Source organism: Protopterus annectens, chromosome 8.part0 (genome assembly GCF_019279795.1).
Source record: "Protopterus annectens isolate FY-2018-M chromosome 8.part0, PAN1.0, whole genome shotgun sequence".
Lineage (NCBI taxonomy): Eukaryota > Metazoa > Chordata > Ceratodontiformes > Protopteridae > Protopterus > Protopterus annectens.
This window is the reverse complement of record NC_056741.1, coordinates 49,194,009-49,209,083: the sequence shown is the minus strand read 5'-3', so window position 1 is coordinate 49,209,083 and position 15,075 is coordinate 49,194,009. Positions and strand designations below refer to the sequence as shown.

At 37.8% G+C, this 15,075-nt stretch overlaps 3 non-coding genes across 3 annotated transcripts; all 3 read left to right on the top strand.

Annotated features, from left to right (window-relative positions):
- The first annotated feature begins 5,209 nt into the window (after positions 1–5,209).
- On the top strand, positions 5,210–5,266 carry LOC122809889. Its single transcript, XR_006366000.1, has one exon. It is a non-coding gene; the product is annotated as a U7 small nuclear RNA (small nuclear RNA).
- A 2,869-nt stretch (positions 5,267–8,135) lies between these two features.
- On the top strand, positions 8,136–8,192 carry LOC122809893. Its single transcript, XR_006366004.1, has one exon. It is a non-coding gene; the product is annotated as a U7 small nuclear RNA (small nuclear RNA).
- A 5,788-nt stretch (positions 8,193–13,980) lies between these two features.
- On the top strand, positions 13,981–14,037 carry LOC122809901. Its single transcript, XR_006366011.1, has one exon. It is a non-coding gene; the product is annotated as a U7 small nuclear RNA (small nuclear RNA).
- Positions 14,038–15,075: the final 1,038 nt, after the last annotated feature.

The following is a 15,075-nucleotide window of genomic DNA, read 5'->3' as shown; positions in this document are numbered from 1 at the left end:
ACCCTTATTAGATTCTGGAAGATCAGAAGGCTAGGAATTCTATTCCCTCCCCAAAAATAGCAGCACAAAGTAAATGGCTTTAAGTTATAAAAATTTCACACTCTTAAATGAAGTTGGAGACCGAGTGTCTACAGGCTGAATAGATTGGTAGTTACAACATGCAGAAAATGCTGACTTTTATGGGTTTATGGCAGTCCAGGTGTTTACCCTGCCCTGAGGCCCTGAGGATTAATGTTTCATGTGTTTGTTTTAGTGTACTTGTGATCATATTCAGTGGTTAACTTGGCAATGGCAAGCAGTCCAGTGACACATTTATCTAAGTTAGCTGATGTGCTTCCCTCTTAAACTTGCACTGCAGTGTTATAGTTTTCTTTGTTGTACTCTTAACATTTTCCCAGAACAAGACGTCTGAGTGTAAATAATTATTTTTAGGGGGTGGGTCATTAGCACTACTACTACTGCAATTCTATATTGTCTGAGAGTAGCTATAATTATAAGAAAATGAAAAACATAACATTTTCAATTAGGGTAGAATGCTTGCATTGGAATAATCTAAATACGCAGGCAGTTTGTATGTGTGTGGTGGTGGGGGGGTCAAGGAATTTTTGTTAAACCATGTTTTATTGTAGAAAGTCTGGTAAGTAAAATTAAATGTGTACTTGGCTGATGCACACAAGCTGTGATAGTGAGTCTGTCAGCAAAATTAAAGTATGCAATGCAGTTGTTAGTATTTGTACTTTAATCCTGACCAGTAAAAAGCAGCTACTTCATTAGGTAATGGGAGGGGGGGGTGTTTGTGAATTCATTGAGGTGACTGCCCTTGTTTACTGTCAGTTATGGCTTTGCAAGATGACTGTTTGGGTAAAGTCTGCTGTTGGGCAAACCTGTAACTACCATTTCTGTGCAATGGACTAAATTAATGCAGCCATTTGCAGTTCATTACTGTTTTGCTTTCTGATTTCAGAGGTTTGAGCCAGGTACTTTTGGTAGGCTGTTGGGATGGGGGACTCATGTCGCCAGTGTTGGAATGAAATAACCATTTAGTGTTGTAATTCTGGCTTTGCAAAACTCTGAGGGAGTAAGCAATATGCATACAGGCTGTGGGACTACAGTCTCTGTGCAGCAGATATATGTTAATGCTGGAAGGATCAATGCAGAAAGTATAGTGGAGGCAATGGAATGACTGCCCCTTTTAGTCCTGCAAAGACAATGTAAGCTGTGACAGTGTGTGCATCACAAATGCATTAATAGTCTTTAATCCTGGCAAGGCCAAGCCAGATAGTTGGTAGATCATGGCTGTGGCACTGTCAATGAAATGAGTGCTGTTTCTGAAGCTGTAAATCATTACATGTATACAACAGTGGCACTTAAATAATTTCTGCAATATCTTCATTTCAGAGTTGCAACAACTCAACTACAACCAGAATGAGTGAACAGAGTGAGCAGAGTGTTACAGTGGCCTATCTGAAATCTATTAATTTTAAAGAGTTGACTCTTAATGAGAAGTTAAGAATCAAGAGGACTGGAAGACCCACACCTGATCTGAAGATAGAGTCTGCAGGTACAAGTAGGTCAAGAACATACACACGCAGCTTCAACAGGTCAGTGTATGACAAACACACCTGGATCTGTGGTTGTGAGGAAACAAACAGCTTGTACTGCTTCCCATGTTTGTTATTTGGTGGAGAGGAAGCCTGGACATCAAAGGGTATGGATGACCTGAAGAGACTGGAAGAAAAGTCCAGAAGGCATGAACAGTCTGCTAAACATCTAGACAATGAAATGAGTCTAGCAGTGTTGGGAACTGTGGATATCCGGTCTCAGTTAAGTAGTGGATACCAGTTATCAGTAGAAAGACACAACAAGAAAGTGGCTGACAACCATCATGTTCTGTCTATTTTAATAGAATGCATGAAGACGTGTGGTGCACAAGAACTAGCTTTCAGAGGTCATGATGAGTCTGAAGAGTCAAGGAATCCAGGAAACTTCCGGGCAATAGTAGAATTAGTCAGCCAGTTTGATAAGAAGTTGTTAGACCACATGACAGCTTCAACTGTTTTCAAAGGAACATCAAAAACTATTCAGAATGAACTCCTGGACTGCATGCTGACAGTATGCAGAGAAGAAATAAAAAAAGAGATTCGTACTGCAAAATTTATAGCAGTAATTGCAGATGAAACCACTGATTTTGCTGCGACGTGGCAGATAGCTATTGTGTTCCGTTACATTGTCAATGGACAGGTGGTGGAACGTTTTTGGGGATACTTTACACCACTTGGACAGACAGCACAACATATTGCTGTTGTGATAGAACAACAGTTGAAGGAAGTAGTGGGAGACCAGCATGAAAAAGTGATTGCTCAGAGTTATGATGGTGCATCGGTTATGAGTGGTATTCAGCATGGGGTCCAGGCCATCATAAGAGAAAAGTTTAAATATGCCTACTATGTACACTGCTATGCCCACCAACTTAATCTGGTAATGCAAAGAGCCGCACAACAGAATACTGAGGCAAGGATATTTTTTGTAACACTTGGTGGAATTCCAGCCTTTTTCAGTCGTTCAGCTCAAAGACAAGCTGCTCTGGATAATATAGTATCACGACGCATGCCAAGAGTGTCAGGAACACGGTGGAATTTTAACATCCATACTGTAAATGCAGTGTATGAGAACTTGGAGTCGCTGGAAGAGTGCTTTGATTATTTGAGCAGGAATCCTACATCTGGTGCAGCAACAGTACTGGAAGCAAATGGGCTACTGCAATCAATTGAAGATGACCAATTTAAATTTTGGCTTGCTGTCTTCCATTGTATAATGCCCCATGTTGATGTTCTGTACAGGCAACTTCAGTGTCGTACCACAGATGCAACTGCTGTTGAAAAGGATGTTCGTACATTTTTGGATGCAATTGACATTGTCAGATCGGGTATCGATGGTATTGCAGAACAGTACCTACATACAGAGAACATCCGGTCAAAACGTAGACGAGGGCCATCAGCTTCCCGACCACTGCATGAGACCTTGTCAATTGCTGCAAAGGAAGTGTGTGATGTTATAAGGTTCCAGGCAACATCACGATTTCAACAAACCGGCCATCTTCAAGCTTCTCAGTTACTTCTGCCTGGAAAGTTTTCAACATACATGAGAGAGTTTCCAGAAAATCTGTTCACAGGAACAATGGACAGCTATCCATTCCTGATGAGGGGACAACTTAGAACAGAACTTGGAGTGGTGTATCAACGTGAAGACTTTAAAGCAGCTGGCAGTGCAGTCAAGATGTTAAAATTCTTGTTGGACAACTCCTTAACCCGTGTGTTTTCACAGACTTATGAAGTGTTGTTAATTATAGCCACCACACCAATGTCAACTGCTGAGGCAGAAAGGTGTTTCTCAACACTGAAAAGGATTAAAACATTTCTTCATTCTACAATGGGGCAAGACAGATTAAATGCTTTGGCTATGCTTTCCATAGGAAAGGAGTTAATGCAGAGTATACCCAACTTCAACCAGAGGGTTATTGATTATTTTGCACAAAATAAAGAGACGAATGGACTTCATCTATAAGTAATGGAAACGGAACACCATACAGGAAACGGAACACCATACAGGAAACGGAACACCATACAGGAAACGGAACACCATACAGAAGAACACAAGAGGCACTTATTTGGTACTATACTAGTGCTACAAGCACTTGTGTAACCCAGCCACTGGGGATGCACAAGCCAGTGCATTTCTTTGTGCCGGTCCCAAGCCCGGATAAATGGGGAGGGTTATATCAGGAAGCCTGGGCATCACCACATATAACCTCCTGACAAAATTGTGGGGCAATACAGATTTTGTTACAGGATTGGTCGAGGCCCAAAATAAAGAGAGACGAATGGACTTCATCTATAAGTAATGGAAACGGAACACCATACAGGAAACGGAACAGGAAATGGAACACCATACAGAAGAACACAAGAGGCACTTATTTGGTACTATACTAGTGCTACAAGCACTTGTGTAACCCAGCCACTGGGGATGCACAAGCCAGTGCATTTCTTTGTGCGGGTCCCAGGCCCGGATAAATGGGGAGGGTTATATCAGGAAGCCTGGGCATCACCACATATAACCTCCTGACAAAATTGTGGGGCAATACAGATTTTGTTACAGGATTGGTCGAGCCCCAAGTTAACAATCACCACCACCAGTACTACTCTTTACCAAAAGGGTGCTGGCAGAAATTGGGGGGAGGGTACTGTTGGCTCTAGAAGAGGGGGAAGGCAGAAATTGGGGGGAGGCTACTGTTGGCTCTAGAAGAAGGGGAAGGCATGCCCAAAGGTAGTGTGATTTGGACATGTGCTGAGGAGGGATGCTACTAGGTATATGCTACTAGGTATATTGGGAGAAGGATGCTAAGGATGGAGCTGCCAGGGAAGAAAAAAGGAAGGACTTGTAATTAGATTTATGGATGTGGTACAGGAAGTGATGTGGTGACAGAGCAAGATGCAGAGGACAGGAACCAATGGAAACAGATCTGATGTGGCAAACCCCTAACTGGAACAACTGAAAGACTGCAAGCACCTATTTGGAACCAGCTGGGGTCATGTGAATATTATTTGCTTTGGGAAACTTAAAAATGTCCCTTTTGTGCCTCCATGAAAAAGGGGTGGGAGAAATCCAGTATGACCTGATGTGTTCCAGACCACAGCTTCTAAGGTGCACGACAGCTTCTCCTCAGGTGCAGAAACTGAGTATGAACTACTGTTTGCAGTATACCGCAGAGGTAAGTGTTCAAACCAATGTGTGTGTATGTAATGTGTGCTGTGTAGACTATTCAGCATGTGCCATACTGACTGAGCATTTATTTCATGTAAATAAGTATGTGAAGCATTGATCCCATTGCACCATAGCCACCCCGTCTTGTTGGCCACACCCCGTCTTGTTGGCCACACCCATCCAGCTGTCTCCTGCAGCCCCCCTATGATTTGAAGTCACCAGCCGCCACTGTGCACAGATATTTGCATAATGATTTAGCATTCTGGGAGTTATTATTTTCAAAATATGCAGACTGTTGAACACACAACTATTTTCAACTTTGAGTACCAACAATATCAGCACTCATACGATATCATTATTTTCTCTAAAGGTGTAGATTTGCTACAGGTCTCCTTGGTATTAAACAGAAATGGCATGTATAACTAAGTTTTGCTTTGAAACCAATTCATAGAATTTCAGATCTTTTGTTATTTGTCTAGAAGATCTTTCTTTTTGAAAGATCTTTTTATTTTTTGCTAAAGTGAGAATTTGCAGTAGGGAGTTAGTGTTTTTTGGTATAGGTTTAGATTTTTCTAGTTCTCTGATATTATTGCAAAAAAACACTGTTTTTATGATTATGCAAGTGCCTATACAAATTATATGTACGAGTTTTAGTTATAAGTGGGTGTTGAAATCCAAGCACTCTCTACAACTTAAACGTGAGAGTTTCAGTTGTAAGTGGGTTTTGAAATCCAGCTATTAGAGGCAAAACTTTATTTATTTATTAAATCTGTGATTTTTGATACGTATCTTGTATTGGAGGTATAGGTCTCTCGGGTTCTTCATTTGTAAAAGTTCCCCAAAATAAAACAGTTTCTCCTAGTAGGGAGATTTTTAAGCCCATGGTCACCACTGGACAAAGAAGTTGTTCTGTAACATGCTATTAGTTAATAATTATTCCTGGCTAGAGTGATTTGTAGTTCATTGAGTTACTTTGTGAGACCCTCGGGATATTCCTGGAGTTAATATTTTCCTTGACGTTGATAAATATGGAGACCACCACAGTTTTTACAGACTCTGGAGTAGAATAAATGTTTGATATAAAGCCTTTCCCAGACATCACTGATTTTACAATATGACTCTTTAACTGCAGCAGTTAAAACCTTAACGCGGTTATTTATTCACTGGTCTGATTTAAGGAATTTGACATAGTAAGGTTGGGTGTCGGGCAGGCAACTTGGGACAGTAAAAATCCACTGCTAATCATTAGTGGACCAGAGTTCTGCTGTGGTGACCCCTAACTGGGAAAATACAAAATATATTAGTTTTAATACATTGAAATAAATACTTTCTTATAGGTTTTTACTAGCATGCTGTCCGGAAGATCATTGAGGAGCCTGGCTCAGTTTTCTCTGAATATGGACTGGTTAAGAGTCTTGCTTGGAGTCATGAAATGGGTTTATGGAGGCTGAGGGAATGATATCCTGGACTATATGAAGCAGATCATTAATAGTTTATACCACTAATCCCCTGTGCTTTTTATCATTTGTTGATTGGGTAAATGCCACTTTCCTTGTTATTATAGCTTTTTTGCATTTGGATGCTTTCCTCATTGAAAAGTGTGATACTAAGACTTGAATTCTCTCTCTGCTCCTGCCAAGGTCCACTGTGGAAATGTGGAATTTCCTAAACTTTTGATTAAAATATTTTCTTTGTATACTCTGACCTCCTCTCTCTCGACCAACTTCCCTGTTTCCCTGTCACATTTTAGTCAAACTTCCTTACAGAAAGTCCGTAATGATATACTCACCTGATTCAAAGAAAAAAATGTTCAGATGCGCCGTGATTCAAGTTAGTACCATTAACTTGGACTATCACTGACTATTGCAGCTAAACTATGGAGGCTGCAGATAGTTCTAAATGCTTATGTTTTTAAGTCATTCAAAAGAAAACTTGGCAGATTCCTAAGGAATGCACAATGTAACACTCTTCTAATCCTTTTGCGTACAATACCATTTGCATAAGGACTCATTACTGGGCACATTACGGGTGCTGTGAAAAGCACTTCTGGCAGACATCAAACATTGATACAATACTAATTGCATGAATTTTAATCGTACTTTAACTTAGAATCGGGGTCCATTCCCATCATGATAATACAAGCCAAAAAGACTTGGAGAAATTAAAAAGAAGCAAGAAGAGTTGTGTGGTATTTGCTATTCAAAACTTTATGCTAACTAGATGTCCAGACTTCTAGATTCTTCTATTTCTTAGGGCTTTTTTCCTATTTTCATTGTCCTCAGGCTGAGGCATGCATTAAGGGGACATTTGCATTGCATGTATCTAATGGGTCCTCACTACTGGAGAGAGATTGTTTTCATATTATACAGAAGGAATTACACAAGTTTTGTTTCAAACTCCGGTATGTTCTGAGCTCAAGACAGTGAGCTATTCAAATAGAGTATGATGTGTTCTGGTAGCACATCATAAGATTACATCAAAAAGCAAGATGTCACTGCAATGATACAATTACCTAATTTCAGTTGCAGTACAGCATTGTAATCTAATAACGCCTGCACTTGGGTGATGTCTTGTTAATGTCTTTTAGTTTACTAAATGCATATCTTAACATCTTTGGAATTGTAACCTTTTCTATTTCACATTAATTCAACAAATGAACATGTCAGTGTAAAGTTTCTCTTTTAGAAGGATTCAATCCATCCTGTGAGTTTCCTAGTTATATATGTTAGTAGTTTTTCCACATTTGGACCCTTTATTTGAAATCATGACAGGAACAAAATTTGAGAGCTTTGCCTCTTACATGCAGATTACAGTCAGGAAATAAGCATTACAGTCAGGAAATAAGCATTACAATCACAGATTCCTTTTACTTCCAACCAGCAATTAATTCACATGCTTTTTCCCCTAAAGGTTAAATTTGTCTCCCAAAATTCCCAACCTATTTTGTTCTTCCTTTTCCCTAATTTTTGTAGTAAACGATTACGACCTCTGATATCTGGCACTGAGACAGTCCAAAACGCAGGAGTAGTTCTACTATCGAGTTTCCCTTTTCTGGAAATTATTGAAAAATTATTCCAACACCTTTTGATCCACTGTCTTGGCACGGAACATATATGTTATTTCTATTGGTTCTCTCTCACGCCTGCTCACACATGCTTGCAAAGATATTTGCATAATGACTTAGCATTCTGGGAGTTATTATTTTCAAAATATGCAGACTGTTGAACACACAACTATTTTCAACTTTGAGTACCAACAATATCACCACTCATACGATATTATTATTTTCTCTAAAGGTGTAGATTTGCTACAGGACTTCTTGGTATTAAACAGAAATGGCATGTATAACTAAGTTTTGCTTTAAAACCAATTCATAGAATTTCAGATCTTTTGATCTTTGTCTAGAAGATCTTTCTTTTTGAAAGATCTTTTTATTTTTTGTTAAAGTGAGAATTTGCAGTAGGGAGTTAGTGTTTTTTGGTATAGGTTTAGATTTTTTTCTAGTTCTCTGATATTATTGCAAAAAAACACTGTTTTTATGATTATGCAAGTGCCTATACAAATTATATGTACGAGTTTTAGTTATAAGTGGGTGTTGAAATCCAAGCACTCTCTACAACTTAAACGTAAGAGTTTCAGTTGTAAGTGGGTTTTGAAATCCAGCTATTAGAGGCAAAACTTTATTTATTTATTAAATCTGTGATTTTTGATACGTATCTTGTATTGGAGGTATAGGTCTCTCGGGTTCTTCATTTGTAAAAGTTCCCCAAAATAAAACAGTTTCTCCTAGTAGGGAGATTCTTAAGCCAATGGTCACCACTGGACAAAGAAGTTGTTCTGTAACATGCTATTAGTTAATAATTATTCCTGCCTAGAGTGATCTGTAGTTCATTGAGTTACTTTGTGAGACCTCGGGATATTCCTGGAGTTAATATTTTCCTTGACGTTGATAAATATGGAGACCACCACAGTTTTTACAGACTCTGGAGTAGAATAAATGTTTGATATAAAGCCTTTCCCAGACATCACTGATTTTACAATATGACTCTTTAACTGCAGCAGTTAAGACCTTAACGCGGTTATTTATTCACGGGTCTGATTTAAGGAATTTGGCATAGTAAGGTTGGGTGTCGGGCGGGCAACTCGTGACAGTAAAAATCCACTGCTAATCATTAGTTGACCAGGGTTCTGCTGTGGTGACCCCTAACTGGGAAAAAACGAAATACATTAGTTTTAATACACTGAAATAAATACTTTCTTATAGGTTTTTACTAGCATGTTGTCCGGAAGATCATTGAGGAGCCCAGCTCATTTTTCTCTGAATATGGACTGGTTAAGAGTCTTGCTTGGAGTCATGAAATAGGTTTATGAAGGCTGAGGGAATGATATCCTGGACTATATGAAGCAGATCATTAATAGTTTATACCACTAATCCCCTGTGCTTTTTATCATTTGTTGATTGGGTAAATGCCACTTTCCTTGTTATTATAGCTTTTTTGCATTTGGATGCTTTCCTCATTGAAAAGTGTGATACTAAGACTTGAATTCTCTCTCTGCTCCTGCCAAGGTCCACTGTGGAAATGTGGAATTTCCTAAACTTTTGATTAAAATATTTTCTTTGTATACTCTGACCTTCTCTCTCTCGACCAACTTCCCTGTTTCCCAGTCACATTTTAGTCAAACTTCCTTACAGAAAGTCCGTAATGATATGCTCACCTGATTCACAGAAAAAAATGTTCAGATGCGCCGTGATTCAAGTTAGTACCATTAACTTGGACTATCACTGACTATTGCAGCTAAACTATGGAGGCTGCAGATAGTTCTAAATGCTTATGTTTTTAAGTCATTCAAAAAAAAAACTTGGCAGATTCCTAAGGAATGCACAATGTAACACTCTTCTAATCCTTTTGCATACAATACCATTTGCATAAGGACTCCTTAGTGGGCACATTACGGTTGCTGTGAAAAGCACTTCTGGCAGACATCAAACAGTGATACAATACTAATTGCATGAATTTTAATCGTACTTTAACTTAGAATCGGGGTCCATTCCCATCATGATAATACAAGCCAAAAAGACTTGGAGAAATTAAAAAGAAGCAAGAAGAGTTGTGTGGTATTTGCTGTTCAAACCTTTATGCTAACTAGATGTCCAGACTTCTAGATTCTTCTATTTTTTAGGGCTTTTTTCCTATTTTCATTGTCCTCAGGCTGAGGCATACATTAAGGGGACATTTGCATTGCATGTATCTAATGGGTCCTCACTACTGGAGAGAGATTGTTTTCATATTATACAGAAGGAATTACATAAGTTCTGTTTCAAACTCCGGTATGTTCTGGGCTCAAGACAGTGAGCTATTCAAATAGAGTATGATGTGTTCTGGTAGCACATCATAAGATTACATCAAAAAGCAAGATGTCAATGCAATGATACAATTACCTAATTTCAGTTGCAGTACAGCATTGTAATCTAATAACGCCTGCACTTGGGTGATGTCTTGTTAATGTCTTTTAGTTTACTAAATGCATATCTTAACATCTTTGGAATTGTAACCTTTTCTATTTCACATTAATTCAACAAATGAACATGTCAGTGTAAAGTTTCTCTTTTAGAAGGATTCAATCCATCCTGTGAGTTTCCTAGTTATATATGTTAGTAGTTTTTCACATTTGGACCCTTTATTCGAAATCATGACAGGAACAAAATTTGAGAGCTTTACCTCTTACATGCAGATTACAGTCAGGAAATAAGCATTACAGTCAGGAAATAAGCATTACAATCACAGATTCCTTTTACTTCCAACCAGCAATTAATTCACACGCTTTTTCCCCTAAAGGTTAAATTTGTCTCCCAAAATTCCCAACCTATTTTGTTCTTCCTTTTCCCTAATTTTTGTAGTAAACGATTAAGACCTCTGAGATCTGGCACTGAGACAGTCCAAAATGCAGGAGTAGATCTACTATCGAGTTTCCCTTTTCTGGAAATTATTGAAAAATTATTCCCACACCTTTTGATCCACTGTCTTGGCACGGAACATATATGTTATTTCTATTGGTTCTCTCTCACGCCTGCTCACACATGCTTGCACAGATATTTGCATAACGACTTAGCATTCTGGGAGTTATTATTTTCAAAATATGCAGACTGTTGAACACACAACTATTTTCAACTTTGAGTACCAACAATATCAGCACTCATACAATATCATTATTTTCTCTAAAGGTGTAGATTTGCTACAGGTCTCCTTGGTATTAAACAGAAATGGCATGTATAACTAAGTTTTGCTTTGAAACCAATTCATAGAATTTCAGATCTTTTATTTGTCTACATGATCTTTATTTTTGAAAGATCTTTTTATTTTTTGTTAAAGTGAGAATTTGCAGTAGGGAGTTAGTGTTTTTTGGTATAGGTTTAGATTTTTTCTAGTTCTCTGATATTATTGCAAAAAAACACTGTTTTTATGATTATGCAAGTGCCTATACAAATTATATGTTCGAGTTTTAGTTATAAGTGGGTGTTGAAATCCAAGCACTCTCTACAACTTAAATGTAAGAGTTTCAGTTGTAAGTGGGTTTTGAAATCCAGCTATTAGAGGCAAAACTTTATTTATTTATTAAATCTGTGATTTTTGATACGTATCTTGTATTGGAGGTATAGGTCTCTCGGGTTCTTCATTTGTAAAAGTTCCCCAAAATAAAACAGTTTCTCCTAGTAGGGAGATTCTTAAGCCCATGGTCACCACTGGACAAAGAAGTTGTTCTGTAACATGCTATTAGTTAATAATTATTCCTGCCTAGAGTGATCTGTAGTTCATTGAGTTACTTTGTGAGACCCTCGGGATATTCCTGGAGTTAATATTTTCCTTGACGTTGATAAATATGGAGACCACCACAGTTTTTACAGACTCTGGAGTAGAATAAATGTTTGATATAAAGCCTTTCCCAGACATCACTGATTTTACAATATGACTCTTTAACTGCAGCAGTTAAGACCTTAATGCGGTTATTTATTCACGGGTCTGATTTAAGGAATTTGGCATAGTAAGGTTGGGTGTCGGGCGGGCAACTCGGGACAGTAAAAATCCACTGCTAATCATTAGTGGACCAGAGTTCTGCTGTGGTGACCCCTAACCGGGAAAAAATGAAATACATTAGTTTTAATACATTGAAATAAATACTTTCTTATAGGTTTTTACTAGCATGTTGTCCGGAAGATCATTGAGGAGCCTGGCTCAGTTTTCTCTGAATATGGACTGGTTAAGAGTCTTGCTTGGAGTCATGAAATAGGTTTATGGAGGCTGAGGGAATGATATCCTGGACTATATGAAGCAGATCATTAATAGTTTATACCACTAATCAACATGTGCTTTTTATCATTTGTTGATTGGGTAAATGCCACTTTCCTTGTTATTATAGCTTTTTTGCATTTGGATGCTTTCCTCATTGAAAAGTGTGATACTAAGACTTGAATTCTCTCTCTGCTCCTGCCAAGGTCCACTGTGGAAATGTGGAATTTCCTAAACTTTTGATTAAAATATTTTCTTTGTATACTCTGACCTTCTCTCTCGACCAACTTCCCTGTTTTCCTGTCACATTTTAGTCAAACTTCCTTACAGAAAGTCCGTAATGATATGCTCACCTGATTCACAGAAAAAAATGTTCAGATGCCGTGATTCAAGTTAGTACCATTAACTTGGACTATCACTGACTATTGCGGCTAAACTATGGAGGCTGCAGATAGTTCTAAATGCTTATGTTTTTAAGTCATTCAAAAGAAAACTTGGCAGATTCCTAAGGAATGCACAATGTAACACTCTTCTAATCCTTTTGCATACAATACCATTTGCATAAGGACTCATTACTGGGCACATTACGGGTGCTGTGAAAAGCACTTCTGGCTGACATCAAACATTGATACAATACTAATTGCATGAATTTTAATCGTACTTTAACTTAGAATCGGGTCCATTCCCATCATGATAATACAAGCCCAAAAGACTTGGAGAAATTAAAAAGAAGCAAGAAGAGTTGTGTGGTATTTGCTGTTCAAAACTTTATGCTAACTAGATGTCCAGACTTCTAGATTCTTCTATTTTTTAGGGCTTTTTTCCTATTTTCATTGTCCTCAGGCTGAGGCATGCATTAAGGGGACATTTGCATTGCATGTATCTAATGGGTCCTCACTACTGGAGAGAGATTGTTTTCATATTATACAGAAGGAATTACACAAGTTCTGTTTCAAACTCCGGTATGTTCTGGGCTCAAGACAGTGAGCTATTCAAATAGAGTATGATGTGTTCTGGTAGCACATCATAAGATTACATCAAAAGCAAGATGTCACTGCAATGATACAATTACCTAATTTCAGTTGCAGTACAGCATTGTAATCTAATAACGCCTGCACTTGGGTGATGTCTTGTTAATGTCTTTTAGTTTACTAAATGCATATCTTAACATCTTTGGAATTGTAACCTTTTCTATTTCACATTAATTCAACAAATGAACATGTCAGTGTAAAGTTTCTCTTTTAGAAGGATTCAATCCATCCTGTGAGTTTCCTAGTTATATATGTTAGTAGTTTTTCCCCATTTGAACCCTTTATTTGAAATCATGACAGGAACAAAATTTGAGAGCTTTACCTCTTACATGCAGATTACAGTCAGGAAATAAGCATTACAGTCAGGAAATAAGCATTACAATCACAGATTCCTTTTACTTCCAACCAGCAATTAATTCACACGCTTTTTCCCCTAAAGGTTAAATTTGTCTCCCAAAATTCCCAACCTATTTTGTTCTTCCTTTTCCCTAATTTTTGTAGTAAACGATTAAGACCTCTGAGATCTGGCACTGAGACAGTCCAAAACGCAGGAGTAGTTCTACTATCGAGTTTCCCTTTTCTGGAAATTATTGAAAAATTATTCCCACACCTTTGATCCACTGTCTTGGCATGGAACATATATGTTATTTCTATTGGTTCTCTCTCACGCCTGCTCACACATGCTTGCACAGATATTTGCATAATGACTTAGCATTCTGGGAGTTATTATTTTCAAAATATGCAGACTGTTGAACACACAACTATTTTCAACTTTGAGTACCAACAATATCAGCACTCATACGATATCATTATTTTCTCTAAAGGTGTAGATTTGCTACAGGTCTCCTTGGTATTAAACAGAAATGGCATGTATAACTAAGTTTTGCTTTGAAACCAATTCATAGAATTTCAGATCTTTTGTTATTTGTCTAGAAGATCCTTCTTTTGGAAAGATCTTTTTATTTTTTGTTAAAGTGAGAATTTGCAGTAGGGAGTTAGTGTTTTTTGGTATAGGTTTAGATTTTTTCTAGTTCTCTGATATTATTGCAAAAAAACACTGTTTTTATGATTATGCAAGTGCCTATACAAATTATATGTTCGAGTTTTAGTTATAAGTGGGTGTTGAAATCCAAGCACTCTCTACAACTTAAACGTAAGAGTTTCAGTTGTAAGTGGGTTTTGAAATCCAGCTATTAGAGGCAAAACTTTATTTATTTATTAAATCTGTGATTTTTGATACGTATCTTGTATTGGAGGTATAGGTCTCTCGGGTTCTTCATTTGTAAAAGTTCCCCAAAATAAAACAGTTTCTCCTAGTAGGGAGATTCTTAAGCCCATGGTCACCACTGGACAAAGAAGTTGTTCTGTAACAAGCTATTAGTTAATAATTATTCCTGCCTAGAGTGATCTGTAGTTCATTGAGTTACTTTGTGAGACCCTCAGGATATTCCTGGAGTTAATATTTTCCTTGACGTTGATAAATATGGAGACCACCACAGTTTTTACAGACTCTGGAGTAGAATAAATGTTTGATATAAAGCCTTTCCCAGACATCACTGATTTTACAATATGACTCTTTAACTGCAGCAGTTAAGACCTTAACGCGGTTATTTATTCACGGGTCTGATTTAAGGAATTTGGCATAGTAAGGTTGGGTGTCGGGCGGGCAACTCGGGACAGTAAAAATCCACTGCTAATCATTAGTGGACCAGAGTTCTGCTGTGGTGACCCCTAACTGGGAAAAAACAAAATACATTAGTTTTAATACATTGAAATAAATACTTTCTTATAGGTTTTTACTAGCATGTTGTCCGGAAGATCATTGAGGAGCCTGGCTCAGTTTTCTCTGAATATGGACTGGTTAAGAGTCTTGCTTGGAGTCATGAAATAGGTTTATGGAGGCTGAGGGAATGATATCCTGGACTATATGAAGCAGATCATTAATAGTTTATACCACTAATAACCTGTGCTTTTTATCATTTGTTGGGTTTCCACTT